Below are 12,747 nucleotides of genomic sequence, written 5' to 3' on the forward strand. Positions count from 1 at the left end.
TGGAAATTATAAAAAAATACCATTAATATCACATGCAAGCAAGAAACTGCTAGAAATTATCCAAAAACAACTGGAAAAGCATATTAAAATAAAACTACTAGATGTGCAGACTGGGTTTAGAAGAGGTGGTGGTACTATGGATTTTATAGCTAATGTTAGATGGATCTTGTCTGAAAGCAGAGAATGCCAGAGGAATGATGTTGACGAAGAAAATATTTCCGCATAAGGATTTTCATGTGTCAATGTGGCATGACTCAAAATGAGAGAAATAGCTGCAAACATCCATTAATAATTGGAGGTGTAACGACAGTGACTAAAACTTTAGGCTTTCGGACAGCACAGATTGTGAGGGTGGCACAGAACTGAGTAGTATTATGATCTGTTGTACATGTGGTTCTACAAGATGGAATCAACTCAATGACATCTCACAATATCTTTTAAATAAAGATGTATGATTTCTTTTTCTATAGCTAGTAGAACAAGTATAGAAAATATTATTAATACAAGAACTAAAATAAAAATAAACAGATTAAATACGATCAGAGCACTCCTAAGAAATAAGGGTGGTGAGACTTCACTTCACTAACTTTGGGCATGTTAACAGTCAGGATCCGTCCTAGGAAAAGAATAGATATCATGTTTGGAAAAGTAAAGGGTCAGTGAAATAAAGGTAAATACTCAACAAGACGAATTGACACAGTGACAAAAATCACCAGCAGAGGAGAGAGTATGGGGGTGGTGCCAGATACAGGCCAGGGTTTCATTTTGTTATGTTTGGGGTCATATGACTTGGAACTGACCTACAACAATATCCAGTATCTGACATGAATAATTATGACTCTAAACCTTGGCATTGACAATGAAACATGACAATAGGGTGTCAGGGCAGTATAGTAGTGCAGCACAAGAAACTACATACGGTTTTCAATGGCTGGTTATTCAGAAGTAGATCGTGTATATCCTCCAATCCCTTGTAAATAATTATCAGTGGGCCAAGGACATGGAGTCAAATGTCACAATAGTCACTGTGGTGGTATCGTTATGTGCTGTGGAATTGTCTGCAGCTCATGGGGATCATATGTTCTCTGAACCCTGCTCTATCCTGAGCCAATCTCACTGTTTCTGACACATCTACCACTATTACCTCCATTACTGTGCTAATCCATCTCCTTTTAGGTCTTCTTCTTTTGCATTGTTCCTCCATCCTTCCAAGCATGATGCCCTTCTCCAAGAACTGGTCTTTTCTGGTAACATGTCCAAAGTATGTCAGATAGAACTTCAAAATCTTTGCCTCTAAGGAACAAATTGCTTTCACCCTCTCCAGGACAAACCTGTTTGTTCTTCTGTAAGTTCATAATATGGTCTTACTTTTCTCCAACACCACCGCATAAAGGCATCAATTCTTCTTCTGTCATTCTTATTCATTGTCCAGCTCTTTGATGCATAGAAAGTAATTGCAAAACCATGGCTTGAATCAGGCATGCCTTAGTCTCTAGACTGATATTGTTGCTCTTTAGCAGTAGACTTTAGAATCTAGGCATTTCTGTCATCAAGGTTATTTTGGATCTATGACAATTAGATGTTAATGTTATCTTTGCTAAGGAACATTGATTGTGAATAAGGGGTCAAAGTTAAAGCATAATTTAAAAGAGCTAACCAATTTATGCTAAATCTTATTCCTTGATGAGATTTCCTTGGTGAATGAATGACCAATTCTACTAGTTTAAAATCAGAACTTACTCAGAAAATAATTGTGTTCCTAAAGAATTCTCTCCCAACACTTGGCCAATAACAATCAGTTTTATGGCTTTCCTAAACCAAGGATAAAAGAAAGTATAAATCAAAGGGTTCATTGCAGAATTGTAGTAAGCCAACCAAACTAATATTTCATAAATATATGTGGGTGTGATGAAACCCAGGAAGGCATCAATTATGAAGTCAATGAAGTAGGGTAACCATGAAATCAGAAATGCTATCCCTGCAATTCCCAGGGTTTTAGCTGCTTTTCTCTCCCTCTTGGCCACTCTCTCTTTGTAACTGTCTGCTGATTCCTCAGGCTTAAAGCTCATGCTTTCAATTTTGTCTGGTGATCAGAAAAATCTTGGAGTAAACGATCACCATCACAAGTGTGGGGATGAAAAATAAAGCAAAGTTCACAAACACCAAGTTAGTATTGTTTGCCAGTTGACAGCCCCCCCACACAGGAGAGAGCACTTACTACTAGTTCTTCCAGTCCAGCTTCATTGGCCCCTGGGGTAAAAAGGGAAAAACTGTAGATAAAGGAAAGAAGTCAAGTGAAGGCAATACCTACTCCAGAAACAGATGCTGTAAATCTGGTTGGATAGATCAGAGGGTCAGAGAGAGCAATGTATCTATCAGTAGAAATAATACACAAGTGGAAAATAGATGCATAACAGAATGACCCATCAAAGCAAGAGTGTATTTGATAATAAATATCCCCAAAGTACCAGCAGCTCTCCACAGTCCTCACTGTGCTGAACGGCATCAGCGTAGCTCCCACCAAGAAGTCCATGCAGGCCAGGGACGCGATCAAGAAAATTGACTGGAGAGTGCAGCAGCTTGAAATGAGGAATTGAAATCATGGCCAGGAGGTTTCCAAATACAGCTAACACAGCCCCGGAGAATCATCCGGGGTGCAGGGGAGTAGGAAGTTTTGATACAGGATCTATCCATTCAGGTTCTCATAGCACAGTTCGACAGCTCCCTCTGTGCTCGCTATTCTTCTGGCACATGTCGACGTATGTTGTTGTTGTTATGTGCCGTCGAGTCGCTTGCGACTCATAGCGACCCTATGTACAACAGCCCTAAACTCTGCTCTGTCCTGTGCCAATCGCACTGTCTCTGACACTCCCATTCCGATTATCCCAGTCACTGAATTAATGTCGACGTATACCATATGTAAAAATTTTGACTTTTTATTTTAAACTGTAAATTTTTATTCCTATGTTCAATAATGTAATTTCATAAAAGTAATTTACTTCCAAAATCAATGATCAATTTATGTCATCATTATGTAAAAGGTTGTTACGTAGGTCTTCATATCTGAGAAGCGTTTGTCTTCAAAGAATATTGACCTGATATGTGACTCATGTCATTATACATCCTTTTGTTAGAACTCTTGTCAAGCTTTAGCACAACCTCTCTAGTGCAAAAAATATTTATCCCCTCAGGAAAATAGGTAAATAATCCTAACAATCACCTAAGATTGAATCCCCATAGAGCAAGATGTGCACAATAGAAAATTTAATTAACTACTATAAGATAGTTAACAGTCTTAGTTTACTTGGCTCCATAGTCAACACTCTTGGTAACAGCAGTCAGGAAATCAGGAGATGAATTGCATTGGGAAAGTCAGCTGTCAAGGACCTCTCAAGAGTACTGAAGAGCAACGATGCCAGGCTGGAGACTAAGGTGCTCCTGATCCGGGCTATGTTGTTGTTGTTGTTGTTGTTAAGTGCCATGAGTCACAGGTGACTCATAGCAACCCTATGAAAGAGAGTCCTCAACTCTTGGGTGTCTCTCATCCTCTCTCCAGGTTCATAGGGTCTCTGGAGACAAGCTATTACGAAAGTGGATGCCACTCCTCCTTCCAAGAAATTAACAATAATTTTTTTTAAAAAAAGACAGGAAAACAATTCAGGGAAACCTTTAAATGTAGTCATCCAAATGAAAATCAAATTTTTAGCACTAAGATTTAGAAAAAATAGATTTTAACAATACAGGGCATAGCTAATCTTGCTTGAAGGAAGTAAGAAACCAAACACTAGAATAAAAACTATAAACATCATGAATATACCACCATGCCCCCGCTGCCTGCATTCCTACAAAGCATATACTTCATGATGCAGATTTACATGAGCTAGATGTTAGGTGGCAAGTGGGGCGGCATGCACATTTTCTTCCAGATACTGACACAGATTCTGGGCTGTCTGAAGACCAGTCATGGTGCCTGCCCCTACCCACCCCTGGCTGCGTCAACCAACCTGCAGGGGTCAGCCTGCCACCCTACCAGAGCCTCTTGGCCCTCAACACAGCAGGACCAGGACACAAGCAATCCTTTCCACCCATGGCCAAGTTTTATCATCAGTACAGCCACACAAATACATGCTCATGCAAGAGGACCTGCACATACCAAGGTGGATGGTGCCATGCTGCAGGTGCTCAAGGAACTCAAGGGAATGGTGAAGGCCAAGCTGAACTGCAAGCAGGTGGAGCTGGTGGCATTCTGGGCCTTGGGCAAGTGGTGGGAATGGCAAAGACCTCACTGACTCCTGTAAAGTCAGGTGAGCACAAGAAAGAGGATGACTCAAAGCCCAAGGACCACTTGGGATCATGCCTGTTAGAGTCATAGGACAATGATGAGAAACAGGACCTGGGGTTGCACATCAAGCTGCACAACAACCAGACTCAACCTCAGTTGGTGACCAGAAGCAACTGCAATCAAAGATTTGGACGGAGACTGAGATATGACATATGCCCCTTACCAATTAGGATCCCATGGGCATGGGCATACAAAGGCAGCCGACATGGCCACTGGAGCTACACAGCACTTGGAAGGAAGACAAGAAGCACTAGTTGTCTGTGTCAATGTCGACATCCTCGGTACTATACACCACATCACCCCCCTCCTCAGCATCAGAGAAGGAAGGGAAGGAGAGCACCAAAGAGAAGAGGTAGGGAGAGAGGAGAGGGAGGAGATGGAGGAAGAGGTTACTAAGAAAGGAAGAGAAGGGCGAGCTCAGGAACCCCACCTCCTCATCAACACCCTTATGCACATAACAGAAGAAAGATGACAATGAGCAACAAAGAGATGGCCAGGAAGAGTCACACACAATTGTAAAAGAACAGCTAAACTTGGAAAAAGAGGGAACCGTGACAACTGCCACCTCGAAGATGATCCGGGGTATAGTCTTCACAATTCTGTGCTATGCATCAGAGGGTTGGGCAGTGAATAGGGATGATAGAAAGAGAATTGATGCCTCTGAGCTGTGGTGCTGGAGAAGAGTGTTGAATATACCATAGACTGCTAGGAGAACAAACAGGTTTGTCCTATAGAAGGTGAAGCCAGAATGCTCCTTGGAGTCAAGGATTCTAAAGCTTCATCTGACATACTCTGGGCATGTTGCAAGGAGGGACTGGTTCTTGGAGAGGGACATCATGTTTGGCAGAGTGGAGGAATGGCGCAGGAAAGGAAGACCCTCGATGAGATGGATCGAATCTGTGAGTTGAGTGGTGGGAATGAGAATGTTTGAGATGGCAGGGTTGGCAAAGGATAGAACGGCGCTTTTAGGTCTCTTGTACACAGGGTCGCTAGGAGTCACAAGCGACTCAATGGTATATAACAACACTCTTTTTACAATTATGATGATGAACCCTGGCACATAACAACAACAATATGTTTACGCTTACCATTGTTTATGCACTCTGCCTTGCGGATGGCATTAATCCTTTTCATATACTAGAGATTAAAGAAATAGTATTTTATCTTCTAGATAATTTATACAGAATTCTAAAGTGTTACAATTTATTATTTTTTATTATTAGAGATTACCTTTCCAAGATTTTAAAAAGTATTTATCATGGATGTGTTAATTGTCATTAGCATTTAAAAATAAGGTTTAAAAATATTTTCCATCTTTGGTTTATGTTAAAGAAATTCAATTAGAATCACATAGTAAAACCTACAGTATGGTAAATTTGGTAGAATGTCTTGGATTGGTAAAAGCAGGGGCGTATGAAATATTTAGCATGAAGTATGTGCCTCATGAAATATAAAAAGTATAATGGAAAATAAAAGCCTAATTGCTGCAAAAGCTTAATCTTATTTCCATTTTTAAGTGGAACTATTGGAAAGATATTCAAGAATCTTCAGAATGGAGGAAGGGAATTGCAATATTCTGATTGTATTTTATTTTTTATTAATTTCCTTTCAATCTTAGAATAACACTCTAGATAATGAAGCTTTCCTAGTGAATGATCTCCAAACGTTTTAAAAACCATGTTTTCAATAATAATGTTTAGCTTGTATCACTAATATTTACTGTTTAAAGTGTACATTATAAGACTTTTTATTGTTACTTGAGTGAAAGTTTACAAGAGTAAATAAACTTGGTTCCCATTAAATTATTCACACAGATTCTACTTCAAGACATTGATTAAAAATGTATTGTACAGCACTTTTCCCACTTACTCCCTACATTTTCCATTCAGGCTGCTTTTCTACTCCCTCCTACTTTCAGAGCTTCATTCCTTGGTAAATCCTGCTCTTTTGATATTGTATGACTGATTGATATAAGGAGTGCATTTATTCTCTAGTCTGTCCCTTACCTTGTAGGCCTATCTATTCTTTGGCTGTGGATTGAGTCACAAGTTAACTTAATTTCCAGGCTTAAAAGGTGAGTAAAGGCCATAATCTTGGTGTTTCCAAGGTTGATGGCTTTTGATGACTCCAACCTCTGGTCTAACTATTATTACAACCAAGATTTAGAATATTTCCCTCATTCCAGAAATTTTACTCATTTCTTTATTGCCGAAGTGTCACTCCTGATTCACCTTCTCTTTTCATGTACAACCACTTATCTTCCAATCACTATAAATTGTTTTTGCCTGTTCGAAAGCCAAGTATGTATAGAATTACACATTATATACTGTATTGTGAACAGATCTTTCATTCATTTCACCATCGGTGAGGTTCATCCATGTTCTTGGACATGGCAGTAATTTGTTAATGGTTTTTGCTAAATAATGTTCTATTGCAGGAATTCATCATAATGTTTTTACCCACCTAGGAATCATACTGCAATGGAAAAGTCTGCTGTTAGGGACTTATCCAAAGGACTGAAGAGCAATGGTGTCATTCTGGAGACTAAGGTGCACCCGATACAGGCCATGAACTTTGCAATCACTTGCTATGCATCAAAGAGTTGGACAATGACTCAAGATAGAAGAATTGATGCCTCTGAGCTGTGGTGCTGGAGGAGTATTGAATATACCATGGACTGCTAAGAAAATGAACAAGTTCATCCTGGAGAAGGTTAAACCAGGCTGCTACTTGAAGGCAAGAATTCAGAACCTTAGTCTGACATACTTTAGACATGTAGCAAGGAAGGACCAGTCCTTGGAAAAGGATGTCATGCTTGGGAAGGTGGAGAGACAGTGCAGGAGAGGAAAAATCTCTATGAGGTAAATTGATTCAGTGACTGGGGTAATTGCGTTGGGTGTGTCGGAGACAGTGAGATTGGCACAAGTCAGAGCCGGGTTTAGGGCTGTTGTACATAGGATCGCTATGCATTGCAACTGACTTGACAGTACATAACAACAACAACAACAACAATCAATAGACATTTGGGTCATATTTCATACTGTTACCAGAATTGTTTATATATAATTCTCTGCATGGTCATATATTTTCATTGCGTAGCTTTCCTAAGTATAAATATCTAGTGGAATTGATAGACTATACAACAACACAAACATGAGAAAAATATTTTAAACAATCCTTCAAAATAATTTTATGCTTTCGCCAAGGAATTTATGAGTTCACCAATTGTTCAAAGCCTATGTCAACACTTAGTACTGACATTTCATCTAATGCGTGGCTGCTAACCAAAAGGCTGGTGGGTTGAACACACTAGTCATTCCATAGCAGAAAGTAGACTCCAACTTCTGCCATAAAGATGTGCAGCTCCAGAAACCCAGGGACAGGTTGTCTTGAGTAAAAATTGACTGGACATCAATTTTTCTTAAATTAAGTTTAATAAACATTTACAGGGATTTTTGGATTTCCACTCATTCATTGTTGCATTTTTCTCCCTACCCCCAGATTTTTGGATTTCCACTCATTCATTGTAGCATTTTTCTCCCTACCCCCTGACCCCCAGTTTGCTCTTCTCTTTAATATACAATGCCCCACCCACCCCAAATACCCTCCACTATGCAACCTTCTTTTTTATCTTTTTGTGTGTGTTTCTTTGACTCTTTGGTAGTAAATGAATAACAGTAGCTCATATTTTAAATTTACTTAAAATTAAAATACTTTTTTATTTTTCACCATTCTTTTTTGTGTGTGAGCTGTCTGATAAGTTCTCCCATTTTTAATCAAATTATGGATCTTCTTATTGACCTACAAGCCTTTGTTTGGTACCTATTATGAATATTTTCATCCAATCAATGAGACTTAAGGTTTCATTTTCTTGGCAGTGTTTACTGAAGAAAATGACAATGTTGAATTTTATAAGGAAACTATGCTCTTGAAATGTCATCTTTTTATGTTGTTTCCTGGGTCATTCAAGACTTTGCCTCTACCATTTCTAAGTACTGCAACTCAGATCTTGGATTTGTTTTTAATTCTTTCAGCTTGAGAAATGTCGAGCAAGTTCCACCTTTTTATTCTCCAATTCCAGCTTTCTGTACATTCCATTATAATACTTCGCTTTGTCTTCTTGATCTATTCTTTGAAATGTTCTGCTCAGCTCTTTTACTTCAGCACTTCCTTTCTTTTGGCTTCTTGACATTCTACTGCAATTTTCAAGTTTTCTTCTGACTTCCATTTTTGTTTTTTCTTTTTTTCTTTCTTTTAGTGACCTTCATGGGTCATATCCATAACATCATCCCAAAACTCTTCTGGTTTTCAATTAACGGTGTTCAAGTCTTCAAACATATTGTTAAGTTGATTTTTTAAATTCAATTAAGAGAGACACAAGATCATATTTTGGCTCTCATGATGTATTTTTATTTTCTTCAGTCTTAATTAGAAATTTCACAGGAGTAATTTATGGCCTGTTCCACAGTCTGTACCTAGCCTGGTTTTGCCTGTTGATACTGAATTTCCCCAACAATTCTTTCAACAGATGTAATTAATCTGATTCCTATGCAGTCCATTTGGTGAAGTCCATGTGTAAAGTCACCATTGTGTTTTTGAAAAAAAAGGTATTTGCAATGAATAAACCATTGAACATATAAACTTAGATCGTTCTATTTCTGAACTTACTTCTGTCACCAAGTTTGTACTCTCTGATGACCATTCCTTCATAGTTTCCAACTTTAGCATTCCAGTCATCAATTATGATTAATGCATCTTGACTGCATGTTTGGTCAATTTTGTACTGCAAAATTTGGTAAAAATCTTTAATTTTCTCCTCTTTGGCTTTAGCTATTGGTATGCACAGTGTGAATAATAGTTGTACCAATGAGTCTTCTTTGTATACATATGGGTAATATCCTATCACAATGCTATACTTCAGGATAGAGCTTAACATGATCTTTTTAACTATGAATGAAATAAGATTCTTCCTCTACTTTTTATTTTTTACTTGGTGTACCACTTGATTATCTAATTCAAAGTGGCCAAGGCCAGTCCATTTTATCTCACTGATGAACAGAGTGTTGATGTTCATGTATTCCTTTTAATTTTTTACAACTTCCAGTTTCCAACATTCATACTTCATACATTTCATGTTCCAGTGATTAAAAAATGTCTGCAACTGTTTCTTCTAATTTTTATTGACTTCCAATCGAGGCTCTACCTCTGATATTTTAATTATCCATGTTCCCCTGTTGGTCGCAGTGTTTTCTGAGGTGTACTATTTAAGAAGTAGATGGTCAATCTTGCCTTTTAATCTTTCTTAATCTGGGAACTCTACTAAAACTTGCCCACCATGGGTGGTCTTTCTGGCCTTTGACATACTTGTGGCAAAATTTTCAGGATCACAGCAATCCACAAGTTACTTCAACACAGCAAGCTGACAGACAAGACCTATACTAATAAGAACAATGATAAACAAGCACTAATATAGTTAAGCTATGAAGTAACAACAGATGCACTGATCATTTCCCCAATACAACACACTGACATGGACATCTCACAGTTTGTTGCTGTTATTGTCATGTGCCATGGAGTAATCTCCTATCACTCATAGAAACCCTATGAACAATGGCTCTGAATTTTGCCCTATTCTGAGCCAACCTTGTCATCATTGACACACTTGGCCCCAGTTTCGTAGTCACTGTGTTAATCCATGCCATCCTGGGTCTTCTCCTGCTCTGGCCCTCAACTCTTCCAAGTTTGATGTCTTTCTCCAGAGACTAATCCCTCATAACAACAGGCCCAAGGTATGTGATATGGAGGTTCAAAATTCTTGCCTCCAAGGAACAACTTTGTTTCACCCTCTCCAGGACAGACATTTTTGTTCTTGGCAATCCATGGTATATGCTATTCAAATGCATTGATTCTTTTTCTGTCATCCTTAGTCATTGTTCAAGTCTCAGTTATAGAAAGCAATTGTGAAGATCATATCCTGGATCAGGTGCACCTTTGCATAAAGACTTCTATGCTTTACAGCACTCTGAAGAGTTCCTTGAGAGCAAATTTTCCCAGTGAAGCTTGTCTTTTTATATTCTGACTGCTGGTACCAAGAGTTTTGACTGTGGATCCAAGCAAGATAAATCTGTTAACAACTTCAGTCTTTTCTATCATGATGCTGCTTATTGGCCCAATGGTGATGTTTTTTCTCTACTTTTTAATAAAATTTTTCATTTTAATTGGGTTTTTAACAAAAGTTTACAGAAAAATTAGATTTTCATTCATTCATTGCTTCATACTTCCCCCTTTCACTTCCCCCAGTTCATTTTTATTTTTGAATATTCATTCATAGTTGCAAACTACCTCCCTCCATTCCTCTTTACAATGTACCTCCTGGAATAAGGGCTGCTGTAATACGTATAATTACTAATCATTATTTCCTTTTAAATGGTTCTTTCCTTTATCAGTACTAATGCAGTAATTATTATTTATACCCTCTTTTCTTAGTTTCTCCCCAACCCCCATGCAAGTCCCATTTTATAACAGTGATATTATGCAGTATATGTCCTTTCATTACTAGGAATATACCCTAAAGAAAGCAGAGCTGCCACCCAAACAGATATATGCACAGCCATGTTTATTGCTGCATTATTCACAATAGCAAGGAGATGGAAGCAACCTAAGTGTCCATCAACAACTGAGTGGATAGGAAAAACTATGGTATAGTCACACAATGGAATACTATACAACACTGACAATCAAGAACTCATAAAATATTACAAAACATGGATGACCCTCGAGGTCATTATGCTGATTTTTATTTCTTTTCCTGTTTTTTTCTTTTATTTGTGTGTGTGTGTGTGTGTGTGTGTGTGTGTGCCATCAAATCGGATCTGACAGGTACAGGAGAAGATTGCCTCTCTTTCTACAGCAGAGCATCTGGTGGATTCGAACCTTATACCTCTGGGATTGCAGTTGATTTTTGTTTTCTTAATATTGAGATATAATCCATACTGAAGGCTGCAGTCCTTGACCTTCTGCATCAAGCACTTCAAGTCCTCCTCAGTTTTGAGGAGTAAGACCCTGTCATCTGCTTAATACTAGTTGTTGATGAGTCTTTTCTCCAATCCTGATGTTATATTCTTCTTGATAAGATCCATCATCTGGAATGATCTATTCAGTATATAGATTAAAAAGTTACAGACAAGGTTTTGTCCCTTACGCACTCCTTTCTTGTTCTTGAACTATGCTGTGTCCCCTTGATATGCTCAGACAAAAACTTCTCAATCTAAATATAGGTTTCACATAAACCATAATCAAGTGTGCTGGAATTCCCATTCTTCTCAATGTTAGCCACAATTTGTTGTTATCCATAAAATCAAATGGGGGTTTTTTGTACTTGATAAAACATAACTAGACACCCATCTCATACTCTTTGCTTTCAGCCAAGGCTCTGAGTGCAAATCCCAGGTACCAGCTCTAGCAGAAGGCTTTTACTCTCTAGCAGTTCTAAAGGAAGGTCATTGTCTCTAGATTAAGGATACTTGTCCTCCAACCTACACCTGAGGGCTACAGGCCCAAGGGTCTGAAGAGCAATGTACGGTTGAAAAATTCTTCTTTTAGTTGCTGATACTTGCTTGTTCTACACCCAATAGCTATGAGCAAATTCAAGCCTCCAGACACAATATTTAGAGATGCTATGGGCAAAAAACCAAGGTTGTATCTTCCAGATAATGCAGGTTATTGATGAATCTTCCTGCAATTCTAATTCTGTATCTGTCTTCACAAAGTCTAGCCTGCTAAATGACCTAGAATGTATACACAGTGAAAAGGTATCGAGAAAGAATGCATCCCCTACACACTCCTTTTTTTATTTTTTAAAAATTATTTTATATTGGTTTATTTACATACTTTGTATTTCAAACTACCCACCTTGTGTTTCATACAATCATTCCCATTCATTATGTTTTATAAAATTAATCATCATTGGACTATGCCCAATCCATTACTCTGTCTTTTCAGGTCCCTGTCAGATCTTTACCATTTCTTTACTTCCTGCCTCTAGCCACCAAGTTGTGCAACCCTGTGATTTTTCCCCTATCCATCCTTACCCCTCTGCTACCACTCCTTATAACCTTGAATCCCCATACATGTTTTATTAATTATCCTTCTATTTTTACAGTAATGGCCTTATGCAGTATTTATTCTTATGAGACTGAGTTCAGTTAGAATACTGCTCTCCAGTCTCCCCCAAGTTATGTGGTATTTTTGAAATGATTACTCCTGAGTGCTTCATAGTATTACATTGTGTGAGTGTACCACAATTCCTTAATCCATTCAGTTGTGGTTGGAAAAACTGTTTCCCTGTCACTGTGATGGTGAATAATGCTGCTGTAAACAAGTGGTATATAAATCCCCAGTTGGGT

The 12,747-nt window shown here is 38.3% G+C and overlaps 1 pseudogene; it reads right to left on the minus strand.

Moving 5' to 3' along the window:
* Positions 1-1,736: 1,736 nt before the first annotated feature.
* The window catches only part of LOC102871581, a 12,636-nt pseudogene continuing 1,625 nt past the window's right edge, over positions 1,737-12,747 (minus strand).

Source organism: Elephantulus edwardii, unplaced genomic scaffold, assembly GCF_000299155.1.
Source record: "Elephantulus edwardii isolate Elephantulus edwardi_28Jun2011 unplaced genomic scaffold, EleEdw1.0 scaffold00039, whole genome shotgun sequence".
NCBI lineage: Eukaryota > Metazoa > Chordata > Mammalia > Macroscelidea > Macroscelididae > Elephantulus > Elephantulus edwardii.